The following is a 13,137-nucleotide window of genomic DNA, read 5'->3' as shown; positions in this document are numbered from 1 at the left end:
TGTCACATAAATGCTTCAATTAGCAATTATGTGTTCCTTGACAGAAATGGGAAAAATAGAAAATGTAAAGAATGAACTAGAAGTTATAAGAATAAAAACAAATGAGAACAGTAGAACTGAAAAATACAAGAATCAAAAAACTTTGCTCAAGAGTAGAGTGGAGATTGCAAAGCATAGAATCATGAACTTAGAAGAGATCAATACAATGTCCCAAATGCACAGAGAAAAATAGACTGAGGGGTAGAGATGGGAGAAAGAACAGGATCTCAAGAACCTGTAAACAGTAACAAAAGCACTAACATTCATATCATCAAAGTTCCAGAATGAAAGAAGAGAGCAAGTAGGACTGACAAAGTATTCAAAGAAATAATGACTAAAAAGGTCCCAATTTTTTAGAAGACATAGCACAAATTCAAGAATCTGAGCAAATCCAAAGAGGAAAAACACAAAGGTATCCTTGCCAAGACGCGTCATAATTAAACTTCTGAAAAGTAGAGACAAAAAAAAAATCTCGAAAGTGGACAGGCAGAAACAATGCATCACTTATTGAGAAACACCAATTCCAATGACAGCATATTTCTTGTCTAAAACTATGGAGTCAGAAGCATTGACATAACATTTTTCAAGTACTAAAAGAAAAGAACTCTCAGCCACAAATTCACACTTTTTATATCCACTTCCTTGTTTGACTTATATTAATGGACTACTAACTCATCTTTCTATATCCGGGCCTGCCATCACCTTTCTCCAAAAATCTAGTCACAGTATTTCCAGAGTGATCTTCCTGAAAAAGAAACAAATTTTTCTTACAAAAATACCTGATTGTGTTATGAAACTTTTCTCTCTTCTAAGTTACCAGGTAAAATCTTTCAATGGATTCCCATCTTTCTTGGAGTAAAATCTCACATCCAAACTCTCTTTGTCCTTTTGGGCCGCTGTAAGATTATACTGCAGGTTGGGTGGCTCATAAACAACAGGAATTTTTTTCTCACGGTTCTGGAGGCTGCAAGTTCAAGAATAGGGTGCCAGTATGGTCAGATGAGGGCCCTCTTCTGAGTCACAGACTTCTCATTGTATCCTCACATGGCAGAAGAGCTTAGGGAGCTCTGTGGGGTCTCTTTTATAAGAGCACTAATACCATAATCACTTCCCAAAGGCCCCACCTACTAATACTATCAGCTACGGAAATTAAGATTTCAACGTATGAATCTGGATAACACAAAGACTAGACCATAGCACTTACCATACAAACATGGACCATGCATGATCTGTCCTCTACCACCCTCTCCATCGTCTTGTTTTCTTTTTTTTTTTGCGGTACGCGGGCCTCTCAGTGTTGTGGCCTCTCCCGTTGCGGAGCACAGGCTCCGGACGCGCAGGCTCAGTGTCCATGGCTCACGGGGCCTAGCCGCTCCGCGGCATGTGGGATCTTCCCTGACCGGGACACGAACTCGTGTCCCCTGCATCGGCAGGCGGACTCTCAACCACTGCGCCACCAGGTAAGCCCCAGTGAGCATTTCTTACACTGATTATGAATGCAACTCCTTTCTGGACTGATCCTTAACCATTCATTTTCTGGCAACCATGAATTTATCTTCTCTTTTCCTCAAAAATTCACCCTTCCTTCATGTTACATATCCATTTCAATTGCCTTCTACAAGTAACCCTACTGATATCGCCCATATACTACTGTCCACAGCATGAATTAAGGTCTTACCGTGTCTTCCTATAGCACTCTGTAATATCTTTTACGGTAACTATGGATTTTCTTATTTGAGTGTCACAATACATTGAATTCTAGGTGGCACGATAATGATTTTAGTAACAGTAACACTGGTGCCTATTTTAACCCATGACATACTTTAGGTGTTCAATAAATGTTTGTTGAATGAGTGAATGAATGAATGAATGGTCAATTTGAAATCATAATCATGTTACTTTTCAAAAATCTGTTAAAAGATACCCACAGTTTTCCAGAAGATTAGGGATTTAGGACCTTAAACTTGATTTAACAGAGGAAATTTTTACTCATACATCATGCTTAAATACCTCAAAGTAAAACCATAAACCCAGGAATTTAAGGTTATCCATTTGGACTTTCAAGCCAATAATTAATATCTCCTGCCCCGAGTGTATTAGATGGTTTCAATGCTCCACTCATCTCTCCCCAGCACTCATCATTCCAGTATATGCTGATAGAATCATTCTGCCACCTGCAATTATCCACCTTAGGGCAGGCCAGAAGTATACAGGAGTTAATGTATCTGGGTGTAGCTTTCAACCACGGACAGAGGGGCTGGAAGGTAAGTACTTCAAGTTTCTCACCGATTCTTGGGATAACTCTGAGACATGTTCTGTAGAGTTTCACAGAACTCCCCTGAAGTACTGGCAGCAGTTCCCTGCAGGAGTAATTTATTCGGTAACGCACCTCTGTTGGCTTCGTTCCATGTCTCCATTCTCAATTCCCACTCCACTTCTGAGTTTTCTGGAAGCACCTCCCAGATGAACAGTTTGCATTCAAATTATTTCCTCAGGTTCTGCTTCTAGGGGAATTCAATTGATAGCGTCCTAACAATCCAGTGCTCCTTACAGAGCCGTCACTGGTACAAGTACCAAGGCACGGCACATTACGTATCACTCCTCCTAAATCCTAATATTTTTAAACAGATAGGAAAGAGCATGACCTTGAAGAGAAAAAGAGTTTATATGAGGATGGCCAATGGATAAAGGGAAGGAGAGACAGTGCCATTTGTTTTCCATTAATGATAGTGTGAAATTTATGGGCAGATGGTCTAACAGGTGTGACTATAATTTGAGGAGCCTGCTCCCTTGGTTACAGAAGACTGCTATTGTTATTATTATGGAACCACAACCTCATGACTTTATTGTTTCACTTGATGTAACCTTCTCCTTTACCCTTAAACCTTTCTACATCACTGAATTGCAGCCAATAGATTTATTTTCTCCCTATGGCTCCATTACAAAAAAAGACACACATGTGTGCACACACACACATGCATACACACACACACACACACAGAGTTTTGTGTATGCCAGTGCTAGAAAAGACAAGCTCATGGTGCATGTATGCAATGGATATTGTACATTACAGGTCTCTGTGAAATAGTCTTCTGCAGGTTCCTATGTTTATTTTATGAATAATTAACTTTAGTAAAGTTAATTTCCTGAAGATCTTGTTGAAGACTGAAGAAAGGAAGTAAATTGTAAAGAAAAAGACTTCGAAACTTGCCCTTTTTGCCCTCTCTTTGTGTCTTAATGAACAAAGGATAACTGGGCCTTTTCTGAAGTCTTTGCTTGAGTTGAAGACACAAAATGCAACCTGTACTCTTATCATAATATGTTCAGTTTATGAGTACCCAAACTTATAAACCGTGAATTTCCCTAAAGTTATTATACCATTTAGAAGATGTTTGCTTGGACGTTTACTTAAAAGCAAACAATTGCGGTCTATATGTCCAAATAATTTCCTTCTCTCTTGCTGTCTCCATTTCAGTTTCCTGAGTTTCTGGGAAGGCCTGGTTTCCCCAAAGGAATGATTTCTGGTAGAAGTCTGAAGGTCTGACCCAAGAAAAAAAATCCAGTATAGCCAATGAATTGGGGACAAGAAGGTTTCCAATCAGGTAGGAACATTTAATCTCATACATTACAATCACCTGAAGTAAGGTGTGCTGATAGCTGGATATGATTTAACTGCTTGGAAAAAGATGCATATCTATTATATAACCTACCCCACAAGGAAGCTGTTCTCAATTCCCTTAGAGGTTGTGGTGTTTCTCAGAGAGTGCCTTGGGGGAAAATGAATACAATAACAGTATGATGCTTGTTTTTTTTAACTTTTAGCTCATTGTTGCCTTGTACACTTGGTGATCTTGGTGCCTGTGCTTTAATCCCAGGACGTTAGACATGTGGAACAGCACATTAACTGTTTTTAGTATTTTCTTCCAAGACAAATCATTTTTATAGGTTGTCTCCATGGTCTTCTAGTTGCTTATCAAAATTAAGCATCAAGTCTTCTAAGTGAGCAATAGCCCCAGTCAGTGTGAGGAAATCAGCTTGGTTCTTATTGGGGCACATCTTGGTCTTGGCACAAAGTGGGTTCACATAGGGAGTTAGAAGGAGGAGAATGGGGCATGCGAAAGGGGAGTTCTGGGTTCTCATTTACCTATGCATGTTGAAACTCCACTAACAGCTTTATTTTCATTAGCAATTTGTGATAAAAACTTAGGGTAGGGCTTCCCTGGTGGCGCAGTGGTTGAGAGTCCGCCTGCCGATGCAGGGGACATGGGTTACTGCCACGGTCCAGGAAGATCCCACATGCCGTGGAGCGGCTAGGCCCGTGAGCCGTGGCCGCTGGGCCTGTGCGTCCAGAGCCTGTGCTCCGCAACGGGAGAGACCACAGAAGTGAGAGGCCCGCATACCGCAAAAAAAAAAAAAAAAAAAAAAAAACACAAACATGCAGTAAAGATATGGAGACAGATAAACCAAATTAATATGTCAGAAATGAGTATACATTTTATATTATTCTGTCATAAGTATTTCATATTTTATATATTGTCACATCCTTTTTTATTATTTTTTAAGTATAGATGATTACATTAATTTCAGGTATACAACATAGAGATTCAATATTTTATAGATTATACTCCATTTAAAGTTATTACAAAATAATAGCTATATTTTCCTGTGCTGTACAATATATCCTTGATGCATATTTACTTTATATGTAGTAGTTTGTAGCTCTTAAATCCATACCTTTATCTTTCCCCTCCCTCCTTCCTTCTCCCCACTGGTATCTACTAGTTTATCTATATCTGTGAATATGTTTCTATTTTGTTTTATACATATTCATTTGTTTTATTTTTTAGAGTCCACATATAAGTGTCAACATACAGTATTTGTCTTTCTCTGTCTGATTTATTTTACTAAGCATAATACCCTCTAGGTCCATTAACATTGTTGCAAATGGCAGAATTACATTCTGTTTTCATGACTGAGTAGTATTCCATTTTATACATACACCACATCTTCTTTATCCATTCATCAGTTGATGGACACTTATTTTGCTTTCATATCTTAACTATTGTAAATAATGCTGCCGTGAACTTTGGGATGCATTATCTTTTTGAATTAGTATTTTTTTTTCTTCAGATATATATCCAGCAGTGGAATTGCTGGATCATATGGTACTTCCATTTTTAGTTTTTTATGGACCTCCATACTGTTTTCCATAGTGGCTGCACCAGTTTACATTCCCACCAACAGTGTAGGAGGGTTCCCTTTTCTCCACATCCTCACCAACATTTGTTGTTTGTAGACTTTTTGATGATTAGCTGTTGGGACAAGTGTGAAGTAATATCTCATTGTGAGGGCATGTTTTAAGTCAAACAAATGCTTGGGATGATTTGGGTTTGTATTATTCAGTTTGTTGTCATAACAAAATACTACATCCTAGGAGACTTAAAAAACATGAATTTAATTTCTCACACTTCTTGAGGCTGAAAGTCTGAGATCATGGTGCCAGTATGGTTGGGTTCTCGTGATGACCATCTTCCTGGCTTACAGATAACCAAATTCTCACAGTGTGTCCTCACACTGTGGAAGCTCTGATGCCTGTCCAATTTTTGGAAGAGCATTAATCCTATCATGGGGGCTCCATCCTTATGACTTCATATAGAGCTAATTACCTTCCAGAGACCCTACCATTTAATACCATCATGTTGGAGGTTAGTGCTTCAACATATGAATTCGGAGGGGATACAAACATTCTTTCCTTAACAGATTTATTTTATTGCAAAATCCAAAAAGCTTTTCATTTGAAATTGAACACCACTTATAGCACTACATGTAAATTATTCCTAGAAATCATTATGTCAGTATTGTCCAAAATGAACCTATATAAAATTATCTGTGGTGCTTCATTAAAATGCAGGTTCACAGATGCAAAATCCATGTTTTTACAAGCTCTTACTCACATTAATATTGGGCAACTATTGCTTTATTTATTTATTTTAAAGGATTTCTTCATCTTTTTTTTTAATTTGAATATTTGAATTTTATTTTTTTATACAGCAGGTTTTAATTATTTATCTATTTTATACATACTAGTGTATATATGTCAATCCCAGTCCCCCAATTCATCCCATCCACCCTCCTTGGTGTCCATACATTTATTCTCTACATATATGGCTCTATTTCTGCCTTGCAAACTGGTTCATCTGTACTATTTTCTAGATTCCACATATATGTGTTAATATTCAATATTTGTTTTTCTTTCTCTGGCTTACTTCACTCTGTATGACAGTCTCTAGGTCCATCCACATGCCTACAAATGACCCAATTTCGTTGCTTTTTATGACTAGTAATATTCCATTGTACCACATCTTCTTTATCCATTCATCTGTTGATGGGCATTTACGTTGCTTCCGTGACCTGGCTATTGTAAACCGTGCTGCCAGGAACATTGGGGTGCATGTGTCTTTTTGAATTATAGTTTTCTCTAGGTAAGCACCCAGTAGTGGGATTGCTGGGTCATATGATAGCTCTATTTTTAGTTTTTTAAGGAATCTCCATACTGTTTTCCATAGTGGCTGTATCAACTTACATTCCCATTAACAGTGTACAAGGGTTCCCTTTTCTCCACACCCTCTCCAGCATTTATTGTTTGTAGATTTTTTTATGATGGCCATTCTGACTGGTGTGCGGTGAGTCCTCATTGTAGTCTTGATCTGCATTTCTCTAATAATTAGTGATGTTGAGCAGCTTTTCATGTGCCTCTTGGCCATCAGTATGTCTTCTTTGCAGAAATGTCTATTTAGGTCTTCTGCCCATTTTTGGATTGGGTTGTTTGTTTTTCTGTTATTGAGCTGCATGAGCTGCTTGTAAATTTTGGAGATTAATCCTTTGTCAGTTGCTTCATTTGCAAATATTTTCTCCCATTCTGAGGGTTGTCTTTTGGTCTTGATTATGGTTTCCTTTGCTGTGCAAAAGCTTTTAAGTTTCATTAGGTTCCATTTGTTTATTTTTTGTTTTAATTTCCATTACTCTACGAGGTAGGACAAAAAAGATCTTGCTGTGATTTAGTCAAAGAGTGCTCTGCCTATGTTTTCCTCTAAGAGTTTTATAGTATCCAGTCTTACATTTAGGTCTTTTAACCATTTTCCATTTATTTTTGTGTACGGTGTTAGGGAGTGTTCTAATTTCATTCTTTTACATGTAGCTGCTGTTCAGTTATCCCAGCACCACTTATTGAAGAGACTGTCTTTTCTCCATTGTATATCCTTGCCTCCTTTGTCATAGATTAGTTGACCATACGTGCGTGGGTTTATCTCTTGGCTTTCTATCCTGTTCCACTGATCTATATTTATGTTCTTGTGCCAGTACCATACTGTCTTGATTACTGTAGCTTTGTAGTATAGTCTGAAGTCAGCCAGCCTGATTCCTCCAGCTCCGTTTTTTCCCTCAAGATTGCTTTGGCTATTCGGGGTCTTTTGTGTCTCCATACAAATTTTAAGATTTATTGTTCTAGCTCTTTGAAAACTGCCAATGGTAATTTGATAGGGCTTGCATTGAATCTGTAGATTGCTTTGGGTAGTATAGTCATTTTCACAATATTGATTCTTCCAATCCAAGAACATGGTATATCTCTCCATCTGTTTGTGTCATCGTTGATTTCTTTCATCAGTGTCTTATAGTTTTCTGAGCACAGGTCTTTTACCTTCTTAGGTAGGTTTATTCCTAGGTATTTTATTCTTTTTGTTGCAATAGTGAATGGAATTGCTCCTTAATTTCTCTTTTTGTTCTTTCATTGTTAGTGTGCAGGAATACAAGAGATTTCTGTGCATTAATTTTGTATCCTGCTACTTTACCAAATTCATTGATTAGCTCTATTAGTTTTCTGGTGGCATCTTTAGGATTATCTATGTATAGTATCATGTCACCTGCTAACAGTGACATTTTTACTTCTTGCCAAATTTGTATTCCTTTTATTTGTTTTTCTTCTCTGATGGCTCTGGCTAGGACTTCCAAAACTATATTGAATAATAGTGGCAAGAGTGGTCATCCTTGTCTTGTTCCTGATCTTAGAGGAAATGTTTTCAGTTTTTCACCATTGAGAATGATGTTTGCTGTGGGCCTTTATTATGTTGAGGTAGGTTCCCTCTATGCCCACTTTCCAGAGAGTTTTTCATCATAAATTGGTGTTGAATTTTGTCAAAAGCTTTTTCTGCATCTATTGAGATGATCATATGGTTTTTGTTCTTCAACTTGTTAACACGGTATATCACATTGGTTGATTTGCATATTCTGAATAATCCTTGTATCCCTTGGATAAATCCCACTCCCACTTGATCATGGTGTACGATCCCTTTAATGTGTTGTTTGATTCTGTTTGCTAGTATATTGTTGAGGATTTTTGCATCTATGTTCATCAGTGATATTGGTCTGTAATTTTCTTTTTCTGTAGTATGTTTGTCTGGTTTTGGTATCAGGGTGATGGTGGCCTCGTAGAATGAGTTTGGGAGTGCTTCTTCCTCTGCAATTTTTTGGAAGAGTTTGAGAAATATAGGTGTTAGCTCTTCTCTAAATGTTTGGTAGAATTCACCTGTGAAGCCATCTGGTCGTGGACTTTGGTTTGTTGGAAGATTTTTAGTCGCAGTTTCAATTTCAGCACTTGTGATTGGTCTGTTCATATTTTCTATTTCTTCCTGGTTCAGTCTTGGAAGGTTATACCTTTCTAAGAATTTGTCCATTTCTTCCAGGTTGTCCTTGGCATAAAATTGCTTGTAGTAGTCTCTTATGATGTTTTGTATTTCTGCAGTGTCCATTGTAACTTCTCCTTTTTCATTTCTAATTTCATTGATTTGGGTCCTCTCCCTCTTTTTCTTGATGCGTCTGGCTAAAGGTTTATCAATTTTGTTTGTCCTCTCAAAGAACCAGCTTTTTGTTTTATTATCTTTGCTATTGTTTTCTCTGTTTCTATTGCATTTATTTCTGCAGTTCCTTTTGATATAAGTTTAGGTTTTTTATTTGAGATTTTTCTTGTTCCTTGAGGTAGGATTGTATTGCTACAAACTTCCCTCTTAGAACTGTTTTTGCTGCATCCTCTAGGTTTTAGATCATCATGTTTTTGTTGTGATTTGTGTCTAGGTATTTTTTGATTTCCTCTTTGATTTTTTCAGTTATTTCTTGGTTATTTAGTAACATATTGTTTAGCCTCCAAGTGTTTGTGTTTTTTTACATTTTTCCCCGTTATTTATTTCTAATCTCATAGTGTTTTGATCAGAAAAGATGCTTGATATGATTGCAATTTTCTCAAATTTACTGAGGCTTGATTTGTGACCCAAGATGTAATCTATCCTGGAGAATGTTCCATGTACACTTGAGAAGAAAGATTAATCTGCTGTTTTGGGATGGAATGTCCTATAAATATCAATTAAATCTTTCTGATCTATTGTGTCATTTAAAGCTTGTGTTTCTTTATTAATTTTCTGTCTGGATGATCTGTCCATTCCTGTAAGTGAAGTGTTAAAGTCACCCACTATTATTGTGTTACTGTCGATTTCCTCTTTTATGGCTGTTAGCATTTGCCTTATGTATTGACCTGCTTCTATGTTAGGTGCATATATATTTATAATTGTAATATCTTCTTCTTGGATTGATCCCTTGACCATTACATAGTGTCCTTCCTTATCTCTTGTAACATTCTTTATTTTAAAGTCTATTTTGTCTGATATGAGTATTGCTACTCCAGGTTTCTTTTGATTTCCATTTGCATGAAATATCTTTCTCCATCCCTCACTTTCAGTCTGTATGTGTCCTTAGGTCTTAAATGGGTCTCTTGTAGACAGCATATATATGGGTCTTCTTTTTGTATCCATTCAGTGAGCCTGTGTCTTTTGGTTGGAGCATTTAATCCATTCACATTTAAGGTAATTATTGATATGTATGTTCCTATTACCATTTTCTTAATTGTTTTTGGTTTGCTTTTGTAGGTCCTTTTTTTCTGTGTGTTTCCCACTTAGAGAAGTTCCTTTAGCATTTGTTGTAGGGCTGGTTTGGTGGTGCTGAATTCTCTTAGCTTTTGCTTGTGTGTAAAGCTTTTGATTTCTCCATCATCGAATCTGAATGAGATGCTTGCTGGTAGAGTGATCTTGGTTGTAGGTTCTGCCCTTTCATCACTTTAAATATATCATGCCATTCCCTTCTGGATTCTAGAGTCTCTGCTGAGAAATCAGCTGTTAACCTTATGGGAGTTCCCTTGTATGTTATTTGTTGTTTTTCTCTTGTTACTTTTAATAACTTTCCTTTGTCTTTAATTTTTGTCAGTTTGATTACTATGTGTCTCAGCATGTTTCTCCTTGGGTTTATCCTGCCTGGGACTCTCTTCACTTCCTGTATTTGGGTAGTTATTTCCTTTCCCATGTTAGGGTATTTTTCGACTATAATCTCTTCAAATATTTTCTCGGGTCCTTTCTCTCTGTTCTCCTTCTGGGACCCCTATAATGAGAATGTCGGTATGTTTAATGTCCCAGTGGTCTCTTAGGCTGTCTTAATTTCTTTTCATTCTTTTTTCTTTATTCTGTTCCATTGCCGTGAATTCCACCATTCTGTGTTCCAGGTCACTTATCCTTGCCTCTGACTCAGTTATTCTGCTATTGATTCCTTCTAGTGTATTTTTCATTTCATTTATTGTATTGTCCATCTCTGTTTTTTTGTTCTTTAATTCTTCTAGGTGTTTGTTCTTTAATTCTTCTAGGTCTTTTTTCAACATTTCTTGCATCTTCTTGATCTTTGCCTCCATTCTTTATGAGGTCCTGGATCATCTTCACTATCGTTATTCTGAAATCTTTTTGTGGAATTTGCCTATCTCCACTTCATTTAGTTGTTTTTCTCGGGTTTCATTTTGTTCCTTCATCTGGTACTTAGTCCTCTGCCTTTTCATTTTGTCTGTCTTTCTGTGAGTATGGTTTTCGTTCCACAGGCTGAAAGATTGTAGTTCTTCTTGCTTCTGCTGTCTGCCCTCTGGTGGATAAGGCTGTCTAAGAGGCTTGTGGAAGCTTCCTGTTGTGAGAGACTGGTGGTGGGTATAGCTGGTTGTTCCTCTGATGGGCAGGGCTCAGTAAAACTTTAATCTGCTTGTCTGTTGTTGGATCGGGCTGAGTTCCCTCCCTGTTGGGTTTTTGGCTTCGGATGACCTAGCACTGGAGGCTACACGCTCTTTGGTTGGGCTAATGGTGGACTCCGGGAGGGCTCATGCCAAGGAATATTTCCCAGAACTTCTACTGTCAGTGTCCTTGTCCCCGTGGTGAGCCACAGCCAACCCCTGCCTCTGCAGGAAACCCTCCAACACTAGCAAGTAGGTCTGGTTCAGTCTCCTATAGGGTCACTACTCCTTCCCCCTGGGTCCTGATGCACACACTACTTTGTGTGTGCCCTCCAAGAGTGGAGTCTCTGTTTCTCTCAGTCCTGTCGAAGTCTGCAATCAAATCCCTCTAGACTTCAAAGTCTGATTTTCTGGGAACTCCTCCTCCCATTGCCAGACCCCCAGTTTGGGAAGCCTCACATGGGGCTCAGAACCCTCATTCCAGTGGGTTGACTTCTGTGGTATAATTGTTCTCTAGTTTTTGAGTCACTCACCCAGCAGTTATGGCATTTGATTTTATTGTCATTGCGCCCATCCTACCGTCTCACTGCAGCTTCTCCTTTGTCTTTGGATGTGGGGTATCTTTTTTGGTGAGTTACAGTGTCTTCCTGTCGATGACTGTTCAGCATTTAGTTGTGATTTTGGTGCTCTTGCAAGAGGGAGTGAGTGCATGTCCTTCTACTCCACCATCTGGAACCAATCTGGGCAACTATTGCTTTAATTGTTAAAAAAATAAAATTCAGCAATCAAAAGACAACATAATGGAAATATATTGAAAATGCATATTTATTTAATAAAGAAGTAATTATATAATTATTTGAACATTCAAATTGTTACATATTTAATGTGAAGGTATTAATAACAATATAGTACTGACTACATTTTTAAGGTATCCAATAAGCCACTGTAGTTTAGTTTTATTATTGCATCTTAACTACAAGGTGAGTAATAGTAGTATTCTCAATGTTAATATGTGGAAATTGAGATTTATATGAGTTAAATCACCTAGATAACAAATAGAAGATCAAGCACATGAATTCATGATGATATAGATCTGATTCCATTTCATATGCTCGGAACCAGATGGACAAGACAGTGATTGAAGTTATTTTGAGATCTCAAAAAAAATGTTTTGCATAATTAATTAAGTTATCCTTATTATTTATATGCATTTTTATATTTCATTGTAACGTATTACCATCACCCAAGACACAACTTCAAATTTGCAACCTTGAAATATGGTCTTTTGGTGACTGGTGCCAGTATTTTGAAATTTAGCATCTTGAGAATCTGTGGGAGAGTAATGAGTTTAATTTTCCATAGAATCAACAGATTTCTTTGGTCAACCAACATAAATACTGAAATTTGCAAATTTCTTGTAGGCTAGATCTAGCATATATTTTCTTCTCATTAGAGAAATACAAAGAGGAAGTGACTGAAATTTTTGCTTTTATAAATTCTGCCTATGGTATGCAGAAATTCTGTGTGGCAATAGTAGTTTCAGTTGTGAACTCCTATGCTTTGATATTTTAGACTGGAGTATATCTTTTGGAGCCTCAGTTAGAAATCTGAAACCCTCATTATTTCTGTATTTGTTAAACTATGTCTTTTGTTCCACTTGCAGACCAAGTAGTTGGCTTTGATAAAACTTGATCTACATTCAGAGATCTGCTCTGATCTTGGCTTTCTAAATGGTTCATCCTGGGGCACCCTAGAATGTTTGAGAAGATACTTTTAACTGGCTTCTTTTTTTTTTCCTTTTAGCTTGGCTGTTTTCATTTATATACCTGAAACTTTTGAATTTTACATTTGCTCTAAGACTGAAAAAGTTTTGAAAAGCTTTGCATTCATGTATTTGGCATGATTTTCATGAATTAATGCTCTTATTTCAAATGTATAATTTTATTTCATAATTTCTTATATATATAGAGAGAGATCTAGATAAATGTATATCTGCATATATGTGTGTCCATGTC

This window comes from Delphinapterus leucas, chromosome 17 (assembly GCF_059928025.1).
Source record: "Delphinapterus leucas isolate spDelLeu-1000000601 "Yukka" chromosome 17, BTC_Dleu_Yukka2, whole genome shotgun sequence".
Classification (NCBI taxonomy): domain Eukaryota; kingdom Metazoa; phylum Chordata; class Mammalia; order Artiodactyla; family Monodontidae; genus Delphinapterus; species Delphinapterus leucas.
Note: the sequence above shows the minus strand (reverse complement) of the source record.